Below are 22,320 nucleotides of genomic sequence, written 5' to 3' on the forward strand. Positions count from 1 at the left end.
TGCTCAACCTATGACTAGTTTTTCTTAAATCCTGACCCTAATGACCTAACAGTCATTAATGACTAAAGCCTTATGACAAAAGAATAAATATCATAAGTGATACTTATTTCATTAAGTACTGTTCTACACATAATGTTCTACATACTATGTCTCTATGGTTCTACACATAGTGTTCAATAAAAAGGCATACAGTACACAGAAAGCAAGGAAAAACAATCATTTGTCAACAGATAGAGCAATCAACAGAACCAGATCAGATATGAACAAGATGTTGGAATTATTTGAGATTTAAATAACTATGATTCACATGTTAAAGGATCTAGTGGAAAAAGTGGACCACATGTATGAATAGATGAAAAATTTTAGTAGAGAGTCAGAAACTATAATGACATAATGAAAAATAAATGCTAGAATTATATCCACATACACATGGCACACACATCATCACAGATAAAAAGTGCTTTTGAACAGTTCAGAAAATAACCTGAAGCTGAGGAAAATATCAGTGAGAAAAATATCAGGAATGTATCATTCTTTAAAATCATCTAAACTGACATATAGAGGGAAAAAAAAGTGAGAAGAAAGGAACAGAGCATCCAGGAACTATGCAACAATATCGGATAGTCTAACATATCGTTAATTGGATCCTAGAAAGAAAAGAGTGAAAGATAGGAAATGGATAGAGGAACTATTTGAAAATATAATGGATAAGAACTTTCCAAAAAGGGAATGAAAGATATCAAACCACAGATCCAAGAAACTTTAAGAAGCCTCAACAGGGCACATACACACATACACTAGTCAAATCATCCTAAACTGCTTTTAACCAAAACGAAAATATTGAAGGAAGCCAGAAAAAGAAAAGATCAATTACATAAAAGAAACACACTGTTTTACAGACTATTTGTCAGAAACTATGCAATAACATAGCAACTGACAAATCAATCCTAAAATATTTTAAAAAATGCAAAGGATACGGAATAGTCAAAACATTTTTTTTTTTGAAAGTAGCAGTATTGGTGTACTCTCACAACCTGATTTTAAGACTAACTATAAAGTTACAATAATGAAAATAGCATGAAAATGGATAGAGACATCGATTAATAGAATGAATAGAAATAGACTCACACACATATAATCAGCTGATTTTTCACTAGATAATTCAGTGGTAAAGGGATATTATTTTTAAAATACAGTACTGGAGAGATCCCTGGGTGGCTCAGTTGGTTAAGTGTCTGACTCTTCATTTTGGCTCAGGTCATGATCTCAGGGTTGTGGGATGGAGCCCCACATCAGGCTCTGAGCTCAGTGGGGAGTCTGCTTGAGATCTCTCTCCCTCTTCCTCTGCCCCTCCTCCCACTCACTCTCACATTCTCTCTCTCTAAAATTAATAAATCTTTAAAATAATATATGGTATTGGAACAATTTGATATCCATATTAAAAAAAGAAGCAAGCCAACAAAACAAAACAGAAACCCTCAACCTATTCTTCATACCAAATACAAAAATAAACTTGAAATGGAAAGTAAGCCTAATGTAAAACTCAGAGCTGTAAAACTCCACAAGACACTAAGCTAGAATACAGGATAGATTTTTATGACCTGAGTTAAGGACAGTTTTCTTAGACAGAATACAGAAAGCCCAAATCATAAAAGGAAAAAAAAATACAAAATGCATAATTGAAAAAAACAACCTTCTTCAGAATATATGAAGAACTTTTACAACTCAGTAATTAGAAAATAAGGAACCTAATTTAAAAACTTGGCATAAGATTTAAGCAGATGGTTTACTACCATGGAGATACGGATTGCAAGTAACTACATGAAAAGATGCCCAATAACATATATCATTAGGATGATGCAAATTACAAATACAATAACATGTCACAACACACCTATTAGAAAGCTAAAATTAAAACAAAACAAACTAGCTGACAATACCAGGTGCTGCAGTGAATAGAGACCAACTATAACTCTCACACACTGCTGGTGTTAATGAAAATGGTATAGCCACTTTGAAAAACCATTTGGCATTTTCATATAAACTTAACTTACTCTTACCAACAACCCAACAGTCCTAGACCTAGGTATTAAAAAGGGCACGTACTGCATGGAGCACTGGGTGTTATACACAAACAATGAATCATGGAACACTACATCAAAAACTAATGATGTAATGTATGGTGATTAACATAACAATAAAAAAGTAAAAAAAATAGGGGGAAAAAAAGGTCTGTTAAAAAAAAACTAATGATGTATGGTGATTAACATAACATAATAATAAAAAAAAGAGAGAAGAAAACACACACACACACATACACACACACACACATCCCCATATCTGAATGCTTATAGTATTTTATTCACAGTTGCACCGAATTGGAAACAACACAAATGGTCATTACCTGGTTAATGTATAAACAGAGTCTTCTGTTCTCTTTCTACTTCTTTTTCATCAATGCACCAACTAAATAGCAAAAGCAACAGCAGAAACTGTTTTTCTTTACATATTTTTCCCTTCTCCATTTTAACAATATAATAGCAAAAAAAAAAAGGAAAGAAAGAAATTTTGCAACAAAGGATGGTTCTCAATTTTCCATTTCACTGTTTGCATAGATATAACTGTGTGTGTGTGTGTCCCTTGAACAACATGGGCTTATAAGTTTGAATTGCGTGGGTCCACTGATATGTGGATTTTTTCAATAAATACTGTCCTATAAATGTATTTTTCTCTTTCTTACCATTTTCTTTTTTTTTTTTTTTAAGATTTTTTATTTATTTGATAGAGACACAGCAAGAGAGGGAACACAAGCAGGGGGGAGTGGGAGAGGGAGAAGCAGGCTTCCCACTGAGCAGGGAGCCCGATGCGGGGCTTGATCCCAGGACCCTGGGATCATAACCTGAGCCGAAGGCAGACGCTTAACGACTGAGCCGCCCAGGTGCCCCTCTTTCTTACCATTTTCTTAATAACATTTTCTTTTTTCAAGCTTACTTACTGTAAGAATACAGTATCTAATACATATAACATACAGCATATGTGTTAATCGACTGTTCACGTTACTGGCAAGGCTTCCGGTCAGCAGTAGGCTATTCATAGTTAAGTTTTAGAGGAGTCAAAATTATAAGTGGGGGTCAGTGATGCAACCCTTGTGCTGTTCAAGGGCCAACTGTATTTGCAGAATTTGTTAGGAGCCTGGAATTCTCTCATAATAAAATATCAGAAGCTGAACTGCATCCACTGCGACACAGTAACTACTGAAATTTTGTTATCACTTAAAAAATTGATTACAGAAAGTTAAGCCTTTTATATCATTTTCTGAGTATTGCATTTCTGTGTACTTTTAAAATCATTAAAATCATGTTATAAATCATGTCAGAAAATACTAATATGGCAGCCCTTTGGGATGGCAAATGACGTACAGAGGAGACTTATTCCTATGACTGTTCCTTTCAACTACTCCCAGGAAGCACTATTGGCTCGTGAATGGTTGTGGACAGGGGCATACCTAGAAATGTGGAGGCAGCAGAGGGCTGTCAGATTCTTCCTAGTTCAGGGACACTGGCCCCTGGGCTAGACTTCTTGGCAGGACCTTTGTGATAGATTTTTTTATGTCATATATCGTTCCCCTATCCTACTATGTTCTAACATTTTCTTTAAAATTGGCACAAATTAGAAATTACAACAACTCAGAAACACAATTATGCTTTCAAGCAATTCCTATTTTTAAATTAGAGTACACTTTAGTATTTTAAACTTCCTTAAAATTATGTCCATATGTTAGTATGACTTCATTTCAAATACCTAGGTGGGATCAGCGTTGCCGGGCTGGGTGCTCGAGGGCAGGGTTTGGTAAATTGGAGATTGGGGCAGGCCTGGATAGGTTGTTATTTTGAGAAGATCTGACCAGAAGGGAGGAGAATACTGAATGTATGTTCTACAGATGGAGCTTTGGGCTATTGAGAAAGCTAATTTTCCCCTCCTTTTTCCTTTGTTTATATTCCCCACTTCCTACAAATGCTCCTAGGACTTTGAATTCAAACCAGCCTATTAAATAACAAGGGATAGAGAAGTGAAACAAACATTAGTTGAACCCCTAGATTCCATAAAAAGGAATGACATTTAGACCATATACTCAAAACTTCACTACGTGCTTTTTACTACCTTATATAATCTTTTTTTTTTTTTTTTTTTTTTTTTTTTTTTTTTTAAGTAAGCTCCATGCCCAGGGTGGAGACAACACGGGGCTTGAACCCACCACCCTGAGATCAAGACCTGAGCTGAGATCAAGAGTCAGACACCTAACCGAGCCACTCAGACGCCCCTATTATCTAACATAATCCTCACAAAACTCCAACACACGAGAAATATGAAGTTTTACTTGTATCATGAACTAAATAGACTTGGCATGATAACCTAAACATGGCAGATACTGTCCTGTGTCTTTTCTGGAAATATGCATTTTGGATTCTAAATAACAAACAAACCTTTGGAAAAAGAACTATTTGAAACTGTCTGTAGTTGCATTTTGTCAGTTATGTGCAAAATTTAAGCAAGCACCTTGTGCAATCATCTTCTTAGAAGAACCACCATGTTCCAGGGAACAATAGTCAATACTACCCTTGGGACCATACATCCAACACTTGCTTTTCCATAGTCTCTCTACTCTTTAAAAATCCTCAAGTTAAAACAAGCAAATATACAAAAACAACCCCTCTTATTCATAATCTCCAAATACCATCCAGAGATAGTGTACAATTTTTTGAAATGCTAATCAGCAACTATACCTGCAGATAATATCTGCTGGGGTTCACATCTATTTAATTCACCAACCAGTTAATAAAACACCTTGGGTGTAAAGTCATTTAGAACCATGATACATGGAATCATATGGAGGCTGACTTATAAATAAAAGTATACTATTCTTTTCTTGACAGATTGTTCAAGGAATCTCAGAGAACTGAAAACTTCTATAAAGAATAACCCTTGTCTCAAGATAAAAGTCTTTTACTGGGATGCATGTTTAATTATGAGCCTCATATAATTGCAAAAATGTAGTAGACTTATTTGTTAGTAAGAGATGAATAGATAACCAATTTTCTAACATTTTTTCATAGAAAAAATTTTAGATTAGAAACTGGGATATAATTTCCCATACTTTCATATTGAGCTTGCCTACATTTTGAAAACATAAGTAGTTTGGGAGTCATATCTCTACCCATATTTCATAGGAGAGGGGGAGAAAAGGTACTTAGTGCTTTAACAGATAGTAAGATCTTACCATGTTTCGTTCAAAATGTTTCAAAACAGTTTTCATTCTCCCCATAATCTTAATAACATCCAGGAATTTTGAGGGTATTTTCATAAGGAGTTTTGAAATGTAGCTAATTTGGTGTTTTGTTAATTGAATATCTTAAAGTAGTAGAGTTCAGAGACAGAATGGAAGCTCATCTGTTTTCAATAGAAGTAGAGATACATTCTCCAGCCTCCAAGGTATGTTCACATGGACAGATCAGTGGGATGTATTTCTGTGGATGTGGTTGGTTAAACTCCAGAAGTACACAGGAAGCATGAACAGCATGAGGAGCTCTGGGAAGATATAAATTCAGGCTACAAAGATTGAGAGGTCAAAGCCAGCCACTATACCCCAGAATCTTGGAAAGCTCACAGAAAGCACTATTTTTCTGAAGGACTGTAGGCAGCTTAATCCCCTCACTGCCACCCTCATCCCTGCACCCTCCAATCTCAAATTGTAGCTGCATAACTCTGGGCCCATTTAATTGGCCTTTTGCTCATTTGCAGGGCTTTGATTTTTAATCTGTTCCTTTAAGCTGGTCACACCTTCATATCAGACCCTTGACTCTCTACCAGTTTTTGAGGAGCAAATCTTCTTAGCTGTCTACTCTTCAGCCAGCTTTCCTGAAAAGGACCCAGCAATTCTGCCTTGAATGCCTTTTTCTTCCTCTTCCGATGAATTCCTGTCAGCCTCAGGATCCATATCAAATGTAAGTTGTCTAAAGAGACTTCTCCAATCTCATGGTCGATCTGATCTCACAGTAATATTCATACCCACTCCACCCGATCCTGAACCACTTTGTAGCAACTATCATAACTGTCATGGATTAATTACCTGTGCAGTTACTTACTGTCTGCCTCCCTTGTTAGAACTTAAACTCCCATGGGCAGCAACTGTGTCTCCCTCCCCATTTCTATTCCTAGTGTCATTGCCAGGGTGACTTGTCATTATAGCTGTTCAACTAATGTTCGTTGAGTGAATGAATAAAGGCTGTTTCTCCTTTGAAAAGATCACCCTCATTTATATCAGCTGGTAGAGCTATCTCTAGTCTAAATGGGAAATTTTTCTTGGGTCCTGTGCTATACATCTTCATTCTTAGCCTTTCCATCTCTGAGCTTTGTTTAACTCTTGAGATATAAACCTGAACAAAGACCAAGGCCCTAATATGTACTTACAATCCTGTTTCTATAAGTTATAATTTACATTTATTACATCAATTTGAAACCATTCTGAGTGAAGTAGGATTTTTCAAATTATTTTTATTGTGATACAAGGCATATAAGCCTATGTTAGATAAATACTAGGCATTTCAAGATAGTTTACAAGGTTTAATAAAATATACTATTGAGAATTCTCACTTATAAAATGCAAATTTACATATGTCCTATTAATTTATAATTAAAGTAGTCATTACTGCAATATTTGAAATATGAATATGTTCCAAAAGCTTTTCTTGGAGATGTTTTTTGTTCAATGCTGTAGTTCAAAGTTCTTCACAATCCTTAGCTTTCAGTTGGTATTGATTATGTTCTGATAGTAAATAATTTACAGATCTATTTGACAATTTACATCTAACAACATCAGAAAAAGCAACTGCATCTATTTTTGGTAGAAATGTGCATGTTTCCTAGTGAGAAAAAAGCCACTTGACTGGGATTCAGGAGCCTGGGATTTCAGTGGGAGTTTTGTTAATAAATGGCTTGGTGTCCATGGGTGAGGTAGCGAAGATCCCCTGAGCCTCCGTTTCCTGGTGTATAAAATGTGGATAGTCTAGTGTCTCCTAAACTGCATTGTTCCAGATACCAGTTCTGCGAGATGTTAGTCAGTATTCTGTAATAAAAATGGGGTAAAATAAACATGGGAAAATTGAGATAAATGAAGTTAGTAGGATTTTTTCCTCTGAGATTTCTTAGACTCCTTATATATGGTCTCCAGAATTAGGCAGTTTATGTATTATCTCCAAAGCGATTCGGCCATGGAACTCTTTTTAAAGAATTATCTATCGACATAGTTATGGCTAGTCAATAAACTATCTAAAATCCTTAAAATTCTAGTAGAAATTTAATTTATGGCTATAAAACTCTTTTTTTGGTGAAAACAACAAAAAAGGAAAGATGAATAATGGTGAGGAGAAGATGAGATTCGGATATTAAGGGAAATTTTATTAAGTACTATTGTTCCTGTTTTTAATTTTTAGATGATGAGAGGGGTTCTATATGTCTTACAAGATTGAATCCATCAAATACACTGTTTTTCTCTTTATAAATTTTAGAAGCACAGAAAATGATAAAGAAAATGTGAGAACAGACAGTTATAAGGAAAAGAACCCACAATGGTAGGCAAGGTCTTGAGAATGGGAATGTCTCGTCCCTCTTGTTCCTCCTTGACGACGTAAGGCGAGTTGTGCAGGCAAATGCTGGCTTATGTATCTTCTCTGGATGCATAAGAATATCTCTATTGTCTGCCCAAATCCCCTTAATCTCGATCCAACCTCTTTCATCCTAAGACTCCCAACACTTAGCGGGGACTGATGATAGATCTTCAGCCCGACATCAGTAGATGGCAATAGCAACCACAAATCCCATGTGTCAAACGCATGCTACTGAAGGAATTTAATTACAGAAGAAAATCTTATCAATTGACAACATGAAATAATGCTATAGAAATGGAACTTGGAGGTTGCTCAAAGAGATACAACCTTGTGTTTTTTGATAGACTTGAGGACAAAGAATTCAGTTGTGTGTAGTAGAGGCACATTTCATGCCTGTTGACTCTGCTGCTTGATCTACATATCGGCTTTGTCACCTACAAGGATCCTACCACGAACTTGGGTGTCCTCACTATGGCCACTGTCTGTCAGTGATGATGCATATAAGGGTTGTTTAGGGCAGAGACAGTCCTGACTCGTTACTAGGCACCTCTAACTGGGTTAAGTGAAAGGCAGGGATCAAATAAGTCTCTAAAGTAAACACACGCACTACAACTGTATTTTGTTTTGAAACTTTTGTTTAGACTCTTCTTTCATTTCCTTCCAGGAAGTCATCCAAATCTATTTTTCTTTTTCCTTTTTCTCTTTCTTTCTTCTTTCTTTTTCTTCTTTCTTTCTTTCTTTCTTTTTTTCTTTCTTTCTTTCTTTCTTTCTTTCTTTCTTTCTTTCTTTCTTTCCTTCCTTCAGAGAGAGAGAGAACATGAGCAGGGGGAAGAGCAGAGGGAGAGAGAGAAAGAGAATATTTTTTATATAAAGATTTTATTTATTTATTTGAGACAGAGAGAGAGAGGAGAAGGGGGAGAGGCAAAGGGAGAGGGAGAAGCAGACTCCCCACTGAGCAAGGAGCCCAACACGGGACTCAATCCCAGGACCCTGGGATCATGACCTGAGCAGAAGGCAGACACTTAACCGACTGAGCCACCCCATTAGGGAGAGAAAATCTTAAGCAGGCCCCATGCTCAATGCAGAGGAGCCTGAGATGGGGCTTGATTTCACGACCCTGAGATTATGACCTGAGCCTAAATTAAGTCTGCCGCTTAACTGACTGAGCCACCCAGGTGCCTCCAAATCTATTTCTTAATTGAAAAAGAAAGGAGAAAAAACATGAGAGGCCAAGTTCCAAAAATTCCCTTTACCTGAAATATTTTGTGACAATAATATATTTTGAGGATTTCCATTTCGGAACAATGCTACTTGAAACCTAAGTCATGAGAGTCATCTCATGCATTACCTGTTAAAATCATAGTAATCCTCTCAGACACGTGTGACATGTTCCTTTTCACCTTAGTTTTTGAGGACAGCTCGCAGGACAAATTAATGGCATTGCCTTTATGAAAACACTGTTGGATAAATACACCATGCCCTAAATACATCTACCTTCCTTTATCTTCAATAATGGCAATGTTCCTTATTCAGTTCATATGATCTGCAGTTCACATCTGTAATCTAAAATCAAATTTCAATCTCCTAATAATTTTAAACAAACAAACAAAAAAATCTTGTGGGAAAACTTTTTTTTTTTTTAAAGATTTTATTTATTTATTCATGAGAGACAGAGAGAGAGAGATGCAGAGGGAGAAGCAGGCTCCCAAGGAGCAGAGAGCCCAATGCGGGACTCGATCCCAGGACCCTGGGATCATGACCTGCGCCGAAGGCAGACGCTTAACCATCTGAGCCACCCAAGCGCCCTTGTGGGAAAACTTTTGAAAAGAACTTGGCACATGGGCTTAAGTTGCTTTCGTTAGCACCAGAGTAGGTAGTTATTAACCTTTCATTCTGCTATTTATTACTACTTTATAAAGTCACTAACCAGATTATCCATTTAGTAGGATAAGAAAGTCAATACTACATATTCCAGGTTATATTATTTTTGGTATAAATTATTCAGATGATCAAACTGATTCTTTAATTATGTAGGCTTGGCCAAGAAGTTACCTCCCTAAGTGAAATTCAAGCAACACAAAAAAAGGAAAGTTACCTGCACATAAGAAGCTCCTTTTTGTTTATTTCTGCTGAAAAAATAACCTCGGTGGCTTCTGTTACTTGAAATTCAGCCTAACTTTCAAAGAAAACTTAGTTTTGTATCAGAAAAACATCTCCCTATAGGCTAATTGCATATATTGGAAGGGAACTTGATCTTTTTTCATTCTTTAAATTACAACTCATTTATTTAAAGGAATACTTGTCAAAAGAAAGCTTTAAGTAGTGAGTTAAAAAAGCAGTGTTAAATAATTGAATTGACTGTGATAAAATTGCCTTCGTTTAAATAGACTAGTCTGTTTAATGAATTGTGCTTTTATAGGGTGAGATAAATCTAATGTGAACTCAAGTGGCTACACCAGAAACATTGAATTTGGATAGCTTAGAAGAAAGTCGAAATGAGGCATTTATAATAATGAAGTTACATGTGATTTTATTAAAATTGTCTTTGATTACGAAACAGCGTTTTCTGCCAGGTTAATAATAATGAACTTAAAATATTATCAAGAATCTTACACACATATTGAACAATTCAGATCATTTGAAGAGGAAGTCCTTTATTTGTTGTTTTTTCTCACGTAAAAATAATAACTCAAGCCTTAATTAGGAACATAGCACTTAACTTTCAATTTTTAGGTTGAGACTTAACTTACAAACCTTCAACATTGCAAGAAATCATTTTGGCAATGAGATTGTGGCAGGAAATTAATTTTGTATTTTAAAGTAAAATACTTTCCTGTTTAATGTTGAAAAGGGGTTTTATAACATACCATTAAGCTACCAGGCAGTCCGCCGGTATAGCAAGGCTTGGTTATCACTTCAAAAGAGAAACTTAGCTGGAACATTTTGTAGCCTTTGATTATACTTCTTGTGTTGTTAAGTGTTGAAATATATTTTATGTGCTTAAAAACAGAGAAGCAACGTAAGGGGGAGAAAACTAAACTAAAACAAGTACAAACATAAGGATCTGTTCTCATCAAAAAAGAATCATGAACTAAGACTGGATGATGGAGTAGGCTGGCAATTCATGTTCAGATTGGCGGAATGGTGTAGACCAAATTCTTTGTTACATAGGTCAAGGCTGAAAGGAGAGTAGGGAAAGATATTATCAGTTTACACATACCATTGAACCATTCCACAATTTAAGAGCTATCTCTTCTTTTTATCTGACCCACGAAATTCCTATTTTAGTACTTATTATCTGAGAAGTAGCTTGTTAACTTAAGGCAAAAATTCCTTTCACCATCCACACAGAGACTTCCTGCTTGGTATTTAGGTTTTTACTCTGAGGAGTTTCTAATGATTGGAGGGAAAAATATGAAGTCAAATTCAAGTTTAAAATATGTGACAAGTTTTCAATATGTAAAATTCTGATATTAAAGTCACAGTCTAGTTTATATTAGTGAGCAAATTGGGAATTTGCTCAATTACATTTCCAAACCTGATGTTCTTTAATTTTAGAACATTTCATATAGACTTTTTTATAATTAGACTTTCAGGGTTTTTTTTTTTTATTATTGCAGAAGTTATACATGCTTGCTATAGAAATTTAAAATGACAGAGAAGAAAGTAAATAATACTCATAATTCCATCCATTTATCATACATTCCATAACAACTTGAGTGCCTGATATGTACAATACAGATTTTGTGACTTTATGGAGTTTGTGGAATATTAGAAATAACAGATATTAAACAGTCACAAAAAGGACTATATGATTGCAACAGATTCCAATGCTATGAAAACAGAGTCCAAGATTCTCCTAGGATGCGTGAAATGGGGAGCTATTCTAGACTAGGGGGAGGGGTGGTGTGCCGTGAGGATGTGTTTTCCTCTGAGGTCTGGGCAGAGCCAGGATAAGAGGATGGGAGTGATGAATGGAAGAAGAGCATTCTAGATGGAAGGAACTGCAGATGGCCAGGCCCTGAGGCTGGAAGGCCATTGGCATGTTCCCAGAGGCCCAAATGCCTGGAGAGTGGGGAGCAGAAGGGAAAGTGACACAGACAGAGCTGGAATAGTGGGTCGGACTCAGATCACATGGCACCTTTTACATCATATGAAGGAAAGCGACTGTCTTCTAAAAACAATGAGAGATAAATACATGTTAAGAAAAAAAAAAGAAGAAGATAGTAGGAGGGGAAGAATGAAGGGGGGGAAATCGGAAGGGGAGACGAACCATGAGAGACTATGGACTCTGAAAAACAAACTGAGGGTTCTAGAGGGGAGGGGGGTGGGAGGATAGGTTAGCCTGGTGATGGGTATTAAAGAGGGCACGTTCTGCATGGAGCACTGGGTGTTATGCACAAACAATGAATCATGGAACACTACATCAAAAACTAATGATGTAATGTATGGTGATTAACATAACAATAAAAAAGTAAAAAAAAACAATGAGAGATAAAAAATATTAATAATTTGAGTCAACTTGTTCTCTCCTGCTCTTTCGCTTTCATTTTTTTAGAGGATCAGACATTAAGTACTGTTTGTAACTTGCTCATCTCACTACTTTGTAATCTATCATCTATATTTATTAAATGTTCTTCCACAACAATTTTGTTTGTAATAATTAGTTTCATTATATGGATTTTTCATAGTTTACTTAAACACACTCCTACTACTTTATACCTTTGAGTTTTTTGTTGTTTTAGCTGTTATTAATACTGATGTGATGACCGTTATTGTGGAGACATATTTGTACACATTCGTAACTGTTTCTTTGGGAAAAATTCGCAAACAGCTCAACAGGATTTCTCTGTCAAAGGATAAGGACATTTGCAAGCTTTTAATATGAATTGCCAAATTGCCTTCCAGAAAGACTGGAACAATTATTTCCATGGTAGTATAAAAGACCATCTGTGGCAAATACACTTTTTGAGCCTAAGTTATAGAGATGATTGGGGGAAATTTTCAGGTTCTATGAGATAGTCTTGAATAGCTATTTGCAAAACTGGAATTTACTTGGAGATTCTTATTTGATAATTAAATTTGAGCCATGTGCCTGGAAATCTATAAAATTTCCAACCTCCTATCTGATTGTTTTCAGTTAAGAATGAATCATGGGCAATGATCACTAAAATATGTTGTCAGCTCCAAAGTTTGTAGGTGACATGTAGTTTTTTTTTTATTTTACATTTGTATAGGTAGTGAAAAATTTTAACTTATACATAAGACACATATGGAAACTCCAAATACTAAAAATATGAATTTGGCACAAATTATTGAAATTAACAATTAACCATCTTTGAGGCTGTATCCAAAAATACTAAGGATAACACAAAGAAATTCAAAAACAGATTTTAAAAGTGTCAAGAAAAATTAGAAAAATATCCTTTACTCAGTATGATTAAGTCTAGCCTCAGATGCTCCAAGCTATTTTTAAGCAATTGCTTGAAATTTTCAACACTAGGACTGATATGCTATCACAGGGTTTCTCACTAATTCCAGCTCTGACTCTTGGCAATATACCCCAGCTTTGATCTGCCTCCGGCTCTTTGGCTTCCACATTCAGATTTTGTTCTCTCTAGCTTTTACTCATTGCTCTCCTTAATGGATTTTGGCTTCTCTTGACGTTCTGGGTTTTCTTACTCTGTCAACCTCAGATGGGCAGAGCTTCCTTACCCTCATGCTTCAGCTCACTCTACTATGGCTGTTTGGAGGGCACACACCTGGGAACCATCAATATGACAGTCCTGGCCTTGTCATCTTTGAGTTGGGGCAGATATTTGAACAAATAAGGTATATATTTTCTTAAACTGTTCAAAGAGTTGTGTAAATTTCCCAATAAACCATCAGATATTTATGATAATTTCTTTTCATGCAGTTTGGGGAAAAATATAAAATAAAACAAAATAAAATATAAAATATAAAAGACACATTTCCTATCTCCATGACATTTATGGTCAATGCTTACAGTTGCATGTAACTTAGAACTAACAAATTAATATTTTCCTTGAATTAATAAGTGGGGATACCGTATTTTATAACACAATCACCTTGAGAGTGACATAGACTTGTGTGCTGCAGACATACATAATTAAGTGCTAAATTAAGTGGCTAATTCAGCAAAGGCTCTAGGAGTTCAAGAAGGGAGGGAGCGCTCAGTGAGTGTTTGAGTAGTTAGGGAAAGTTTCTTGGATAAAATGGGCCTCAAGAGTAAATATTATTTAGGTAAATTGAAAGGAGAAGACAGTATTCAGAGGAAGGGAACCATTTTGGCAAAATGAAGGAGCATGACATGATGCCTTGAAACATTTCAATAGTGTGTTCAAGTTTTCCCATACTGTGCTGTGACAATTGATAAAGTGTGTTTTTCTTTAGACATAAAATTAATTATCCAACTGACCCACCTTTGTTGGGGGATGTACTTTTTAACTCTATTTCCTAATAATGATGATGGCTTTATTCTGCCTCATCCTGTTTTATTCTTACTCAGGACCATGTGGGGCTCATAGAATGAGATCTTGGAAAATTATTTCTAAGCAAAGCAAATTGAATATAAGCAAATCAAATGGAGCAAATAGTTATTTAATCCTTCCATTTCATCAGCCTCTTGGTTATTTTTTTACTCTTTCTCTTGCATACCACAATCAAATGCTTATCACAAAAAATTTAGCGTTCACAATTATCCTTCAGTTTTCCTTTCAGTTCCTTATTCAGGTCCCTCTGAACTTCAACCATGGAATAGGATACTATTCTTTCAGCTGGTCTCTCTGATATCATTTCTCTCTACTCCAGTTCATAGACAGCACAGTAACTAACATATTGTTAAAAATACTGCTTTTATTTTTTTCCTGATCAAAATCCCTGTATCTGTTTTCCATCACCTGAAAGGCAGAGTCCTCCATGGTCCAGCCCTGTCATATCTCCCACTAGTGCCCCACAATGGCACTCTCACCCAAATGTTGTTCATCAAAAACTCGCTGGTGTGGTTACACCTCCCTTTGTCCCATTCCCCGGTGTGGATTGCTTCCACTTTTCCCTTCTGAACTCATCGTGGCCAGTTTCACTATGCACTTCCTTCTTCATTAAGCAAACTGTCCTGTAGAGATGCTACTGCACAGCTGACTCCTTTTCTGATCCGTCTTGTTTCCAGAGCTTTCTTCCACTATGTCTAAAATTGAAATTAAAATTTAGGTGGCATGTACAATCTATCTTGTATTGTTATTTATATTCTTCCATATTATCTGGCTGATCTGATTAAAAGATAATCTCTTTGAAGACAGAAATGACTTTCCATCTCCCACCCCCACATAGTAGGACTTACGTATGACATTTGAAAATCCTGGATCACATTCAATTTGTTTCTTAGGTATTCTTTAAAGATCATGTGCCTCACTGGTAATAGGAAAAAGAAGAAAAAAGGAAGGAATGAGGGAGATCTGCTTTTCATATACTGGATGCTCTGTTTGTCAAAATTTCTTCAGAAGTTCACACTGTTCAACTGTTGCATTCACCTTGATCTCTTCAGTAGCATTTCAGAGGTTAATAACAGAAACTACCACTTCTCCAGTGGTTCCTATGTGCCAGGCATGACACCGAATGTTTTACAGGAATTATCTCATTTAACATTCACTCTATTTGTAGGAAATAGACATTACTATGCACATTTTGCTGAGGAGCAACTGGAAGCTTTCAGATCAGTATCAGAACAAGTAGATGGTTAAAATTAAGATTTTAATTCAGCTGGCTCAATGCCTTTTTCTTTCTTCCCCAAATTTCTGTTATCAAGAAGATTCTTCAATGGACCAAAATGGAATTCTTGTACTTCTGTAAAGCTGAAAGAGATGTATCATGTGGGTGATTTGGGAAGAACATTTTCTTTTTTTGGAGGGAAACCTGATTCCTTGATTACACAAGGTGATAGGAGCTAGATGAAAAGCTTGTCCTTAAATCAGGGTAGCATTTGTTCTGATCAGGTAGAATATTGAAAGGTGATTGGCTTTTATAGCTAGACATGACATTTGCTGGTGCATTGATCTGTTACTTCCAAGTATAAATAGTTCTTATTTTCCTGCTTCTAGCCACAAGATTATTGACTTCCATGGAAGATGGGGGAAGACACTGGAAGTAGAATATAGAAGATTAGAAATGGAGCTCTCTGAAAGGATGGAACATTTTAGAAAATTGATGGAACAAAAAGATTTTTATTATCCTGCTTCTTCTTATTCTGTCACCATGAACTTTTTCCCCCTATAAAGGAATCTATCTTCCCAAGTAGGGAAAAATGATTTTTAAAAAGATAAGCCTGAAAAAATTAATTTAAACTTAGCCATATTAGGGTGGCATTAAGGCACTCCCGGGTATATTTTATTGGTCCATTAATATAGGCCCCGAGTGGTTGAATACACCTAAGGCATGTACTGTATTAATGAACCAATAAAACATGCCCTGGAGTGCCTTAATGATATATTACAACCATTTCTATTACATACATAAATGCACTATTTGCTGGCTGTCTTGCATAGTTTTAAAGAAAATCTTCAATTAACCAAAAATATTGCATCAAGAACTCTTACCCACAATAAAAAAAGGGCAACAAAGAATCCTGTAATTAACTTACTGGGCTAGTTATCCATGAGGTGATTCTGGATTGATTTAATCTTTGGAGCTTTTTCATTATAATACTTAGGAAGAACTAGTTCTTTGGATTTAAAATTGGATATTTGAGGAAAGGAAACAGATGAAAGCTGACAGAATTCATGCTGATCTCCTTTCTTACTTAAAGTATCCAACCCTGGCTTGTGGTTATGAAATTAAATAGGTTTTAATGACTGGATCCAAGTATTAGCCCTGTGTGTCCTCATTGAAAGAATATCTTTTAGGCATTTGGAGAAATTTTTTGCAGAACAGTAAAGAATGCAGCACACCCATAGGCTAATGTGACAGGATTGGGAGAAACACATGGGATCATGTGAAAAATGTCTTCTCCTGACCAATGTGGTGTCCCACTTATTTAACTCAATGTCAGCCCTCCTGTTTTTTTCACTGGAGCCATTAACATGGACACATTTCTGTGAGTGGGAGAAGGTGAAGGAGGAAATGGAGAGAAGGAGATGTAATGATGATGATAATCATTAGTTTAGAGATAATTATACACCAGACAATGTTTTAATTATTTTTATATCTGTTATCCTTTAGTCTGTGCAACAACCCTATGAGGGAGCTATTGTTTGATTTGTTGTATCAATGAGGTACCCAAAATAAGAATAGAAACTCTTCCACAAGGTAGAGCTTGGGTTTGATCCAGGCCATCTGAATCCAAAGCCTATACTCAAAGCTTGATGTGGCCACTATGAGAAAAACAGAGAAATATTAAGTTAATGCTTTCTTTGGATTGCAAGCACCTTTAGAGTAAAAGTCATTTCTTTTTTTTTTACTTTTTTATTGTTATGTTAATCACCATACATTACATCATTAGTTTTTGATGTAGTGTTCCATGATTCATTGTTTGTGCATAACACCCAGTGCTCCATGCAGAACGTGCCCTCTTTAATACCCATCACCAGGCTAACCTATCCTCCCACCTCCCTCCCCTCTAGAACCCTCAGTTTGTTTTTCAGAGTCCATTGTCTCTTACGGTTCATCTGCCCCTCCGATTCCCCCCCTTCATTCTTCCCCTCCTACTATCTTCTTCTTTTTTTTTTTTCCTTAACACACATTGCATTATTTGTTTCAGAGGCACAGATCTGTGATTCAACAGTCTTGCACAATTCACAGCGCTCACCATAGCACATACCCTCCCCAATGTCTATCACCCAGCCACCCCATCCCTCCCACCCCACCCCCCACTCCAGCAACCCTCAGTTTGTTTCCTGAGATTAAGAATTCCTCATATCAGTGAGATCATATGATACATGTCTTTCTCTGATTGACTTATTTCGCTCAGCATAACACCCTCTAGTTCTATCCACGTCGTTGCAAATGGCAAGATCTCATTCCTTTTGATGGCTGCATAATATTCCATTGTATATATATACCACATCTGCTTTATCCATTCATCTGTCGGTGGACATCTTGGCTCTTTCCACAGTTTGGCTATTGTGGACATTGCTGCTATAAACATCAGGGTGCACATACCCCTTCGGATCCCTACATTTGTATCTTTGGGGTAAGTAGCCGGTAGTGCAATTGCTGGATCTTATGGTAGCTCTATTTTCAACTGAGTAAAAGTCATTTCAAAACCCTATATAACACCATATTATACTCTACATGACATTCTTTTTCTCTGCTCCCTCTTTAGAGGGGAGAGGAGAGGAGCTGGTTGACCCAAAAGAGCCTCATTAGCAGAGACTTTGAGGATGCAAAATGACTTGCATGGAGCAATGATTTAAACCTGGTGGGACTGGGCACATTGCAATGTGCTTAGATACCAATGGTGAGAAAGAAGACAAGGTGTCAATGTCTTAACATCTGATCTTGGTGAGAAAGTGATGGTTGACAGTCAGATATCCTCCCACCCCCACTGATGCTCAGGTACTAGTTAGATCCCCTGAAACTGAGATGCCACCCTCGGGATAATGAATGAGTAGAGAAAACCTTCAGGCTAGTCATAGATGGAGAAAACACTCACTGACTGATTAATCCTGAATTTGACCATGGGACTGACTGGGGGTTAGAGGATAGAAATTAGCTGTTAAAGAAAATATAAGGTAAAAAACTTTTCTTTGTATACACATGTTTGAGGCCTGAGATTATTATCCTCAGTTTTTTTATTCACAGACATTTTAATTGCTGCAGATTTGCAACCTAAGAGAACCTCACCATGAAATGTTTTAAAAAGTCACTGAAATGACTGCAGTTGTTGTTTGTTTTAGAGTCATAGGTTAGGCATCAAGTCATCATGAAACTTGCGTTTCTGAGGAATTGCATTTGAGCTTAATTTCTTCTTTAAAAAGATCTGTAAAATACTAAGAATTTCATTATTTTGTCAGCTTTTTTTCTGAGCCAGTTTCCCCAGCTGGATTTTACAATCCTCAACAGTTGTTGACAGGTCTTCTCTGACTCCATTTGATTTTTGCTTATAGTTTATATTTGCCTTGCACATTTTGTACTCCAGTGATACAATTCTATTGACTTCATTTACAGAAGGTCTTAATCCATGTGTTGAAAGATAAACTGCAGAGTTGTTCACTCAACCATTAGAATGGTTAGAATGCAATAAAGTTGATAAAATAAGCCCAACCACCTTAAAAAATTCTGAAAAATCTACCAAACAAGTTATACAACAATGTCTTTAAAAATCCCACATATATTGAAAAATAATTGACCCTTCTTTACTTAAAGAGGTTACTCAAGGTTACTTTTTAAAGACCATTAGGTTGGTGTTCTTTATAATAAAGTAGTAATTTAATACCAGACAGTAAATCCACCATACAATTTCACTAGTTAAATCATTGCACCATGCAAGGTCACTGAGTTTATTAAGTGACTAATCTGTTGGTTTATGTTCAACCATCAACTCTTCTGCAGAGTTGACTGGATGAGTCAACTCAGTGTGGTCAGTATCATGTAATAAAGCAGCACTAACATGTGGGACATAACGGTGATGACTGGATATTTGCAGTGAGCAATTCCGTGGATGTGTAATCTCACTCTTCTTACTTTTAAAAAATTTAATGCTGGTTTTGCTGATGGGGGCATCTTTGCTGATTCTAATTACAGCAACCTAAATGTGTATGTTGCTTTAAACATTTCTGAAGTACTTTCCTAGGTAATATATCTTGTTGGATACTCTCTATAACCCTAAGACATAGATGTGGATCATATCATCCTCATTTCCAAATGAGGAAATTGTTACTCAGAGAATATAAGTGATTTACTTAAGGTATTCACTTGCTCAGTGGCAAAATGCATTAGAACCAGGTCTTATGAATACTCAAGTGTCTTTGTTATTCTCTTCCCCACACCAAGACTTAGGTATCAACAGATCAAGACAGTGGGCCCAAAGTCCAAGGTGGTAGGTTGGGTATGAATGCTGAGAGGGAAACAGAGGAAAGGAAAAACTGTTGAAATAATGAGCCACATCTATGTTTGGGGCACAGGTATTTGCTTTTAACTTTGTACAACACCGTGGCATAAACAGGAAATGCTTCTGAGTGAATAAATTTTATAGAGCAGAGATTCAACTGCATCTAGAATCAAAATGGAGCTATGATTTAAAGATCAGATGGGATTTTAATTGTCTCATTTATTCAGAAAACTTTAGATATCCTGGCATTCTAATTCAATAAATATTGATTCTACCCTATTAACATAAAATACTTTATAGGGGAATATAGGTGACGATCCACACTAACAGAAGTAGGAGGTAGTCATTGGACAAAGGGTAATGAATTGGATGTGGTGCTAGGTTTGAGTTTAACACCAAATTCTGCAGCCTCACTTGGACAAGTGATTTGACTTCTTTGTGGCTTAATTTTCTCAATTGAAAAATGGGAATAATGCAACCTACCTCATAGAATTGTTGTGAGGATTAACCTATAAATTACAGCAGTTATTCACCATTGGATAGATTTTAGGAAATCAGTGAATGCTCCACAATTGTAATGTAGTAGTACATGTATTAGGCCCGTGTACATAACCCTAGACAGAGTGCTCATTATTGTCATCAGATTCTCAAAGGACTGTTAGATGAACTACCACTGTATGTGAAAAGGATCTTAAATTGTGGAACAGTACATAAATATTAAGATTCAAGGATAAAAAAACAATGGTCAGGAGGGAAAAACAAAATGGTAATTTTCAGTAGGAGAGAATGTCTATTTGTCTCTAACAAATGTGGACTGGGATTCTATATTGGTAAGTCTAATTTACATAAAATATAAATTACCTGTAATGGCAAAATTATTTTAAATACAGGCTTGTTAAATGGTGCTTTTGAACATATTCCATAGATGATAATCTCAAGTTTACTAGTTTCTCTCTTTTTTAAATTGTAATGCATATATCTGAGATCCTTTCATAATTTTCCTTAGGTGATGCTGTTGAACACTTATAAGTGTGGGATTAAACAAGTTTTCCCTGGTTCCAAGTAGTTAAATAATCTGTTCACCTCTTACCTTAACTTAATGAATTGATTTATAACATACTTGAAGCATGTCAGTCCTTACCTCCTACAAAGATCCAGTATTTAGAATTACTAATCAGTTCTCAACAAATGTTATTTTTAGGGAGATTGTCCTTTCAACACATTAAGCAAAACCAAACTCAACCCCAGAGTAGAGTTGAGGGAGGTAATGTGAGGAAGAAGAAATGATATCAAAGATCTTACATTAGAAAACTTCCCTAAAGTACTAAAGAATCAGTACTGCATTTAAAAAATAGGCTGGGATTGGACAGTGGAGCAACAGATATGTAATTTGGATGGTACTATTGCTCTCCCAGACATAAAAACATCATTGTCTTGGGAAAGAGTTCTATTGTGTAAATAATGTTGAGATGACAGTGGAATTTAGATCTCCCAGCCTCTTCCTTGATTTTGGCAATGTTGATGTAGTGAAAACCACAGTGGTTCAGGAAGAATTCCATGTTAACGATGTGATGTTTCATTACAGAAAAACGAAACCAGATGGTATAGGCTAGAATAATGTATCAGTCAGTGTCCCAGCAGGAAAAAGATAATTCGTTCCAAAGAATAATTCAAGGAGTATTTAATGAAGGGGTCATTTATGAAGATGTAGGTGGGATATAGGAGAACTATCAAGGAGAGGTATCCCAACACTAGTCACCCAGAGCCTATTTCCACCGATAGACCTGAAAAGGGGAATTACCTGGAAGGAGAGTCTTGTGGAGTCACCACCTTGTGAGGAGCCATGATCTTTATGGGGAGAACCAGCAACTCAAAGTGTTGCTCCCATAGAAAGGGAGTTAGAGGATTATAAATACTCTGTTCCCACTCTTCTCTCTTCCTCTAATCTCCTGCCAGGTCGCTAGCGGTTGCACTCAAGCAGAAGCCAGAGGGCAAGACAGCTCATTGGTATATTCTTTATAGGCTGGCTTCCTGCAGCAGAGGAGGGGGGAGAGTTTAGCTGAAGGGGTGAATGGAAGATATCTGTTACAGTTATGCTGGAGGGACAACAAGCTCCCCAACTTTGGTGGCTTACAATCCCAAAGTCTTCTCACTCAGGCTAAATGTTCAATGTTTGTTCTATTCACTATGGAATTTGTGAGGGGAGGAACACGTAGTTTAGAGGCAGCAAGCTTACAATATCTGAGAAGACTTTCCCATCAGCATTCCTGGTGGCATTTGGAAAATATTATCACTTAACCGTCTCTCTAGGACTTATTCCTGGAAATCTTTGCCTTTCAGGATTCAGATAAAACGGAGAGTAGTTTCTTACTACCAAAATATTAGCCAACTAGCATCAGGCTGTATATCCAAAATAGACTCAACATCCAGCTTCCAGAACAACTCGTAATAGAATAACTTTTCCTTAGTAGAGATGAGATTACCATCACCCTGCTCCTCACTAGTTCTGTATTAATTTGGTTTGACTTCCAGCTGCTGGCAACTGTTTCCCTTTGCCTGAGGGCTTTCTCTGGCCCATGTAGCCTGCTCTGC

At 36.4% G+C, this 22,320-nt stretch overlaps 1 long non-coding RNA gene across 14 annotated transcripts in view; it reads left to right on the forward strand.

The window, feature by feature from the left end:
* Nucleotides 1-22,320, forward strand: part of LOC118555710 (uncharacterized) — a 332,977-nt gene that overhangs the window by 90,177 nt on the left and 220,480 nt on the right. The gene's annotated exons all lie outside the window — the stretch shown is intronic.

Source organism: Halichoerus grypus, chromosome 9, assembly GCF_964656455.1.
Source record: "Halichoerus grypus chromosome 9, mHalGry1.hap1.1, whole genome shotgun sequence".
NCBI classification, from domain to species: domain Eukaryota; kingdom Metazoa; phylum Chordata; class Mammalia; order Carnivora; family Phocidae; genus Halichoerus; species Halichoerus grypus.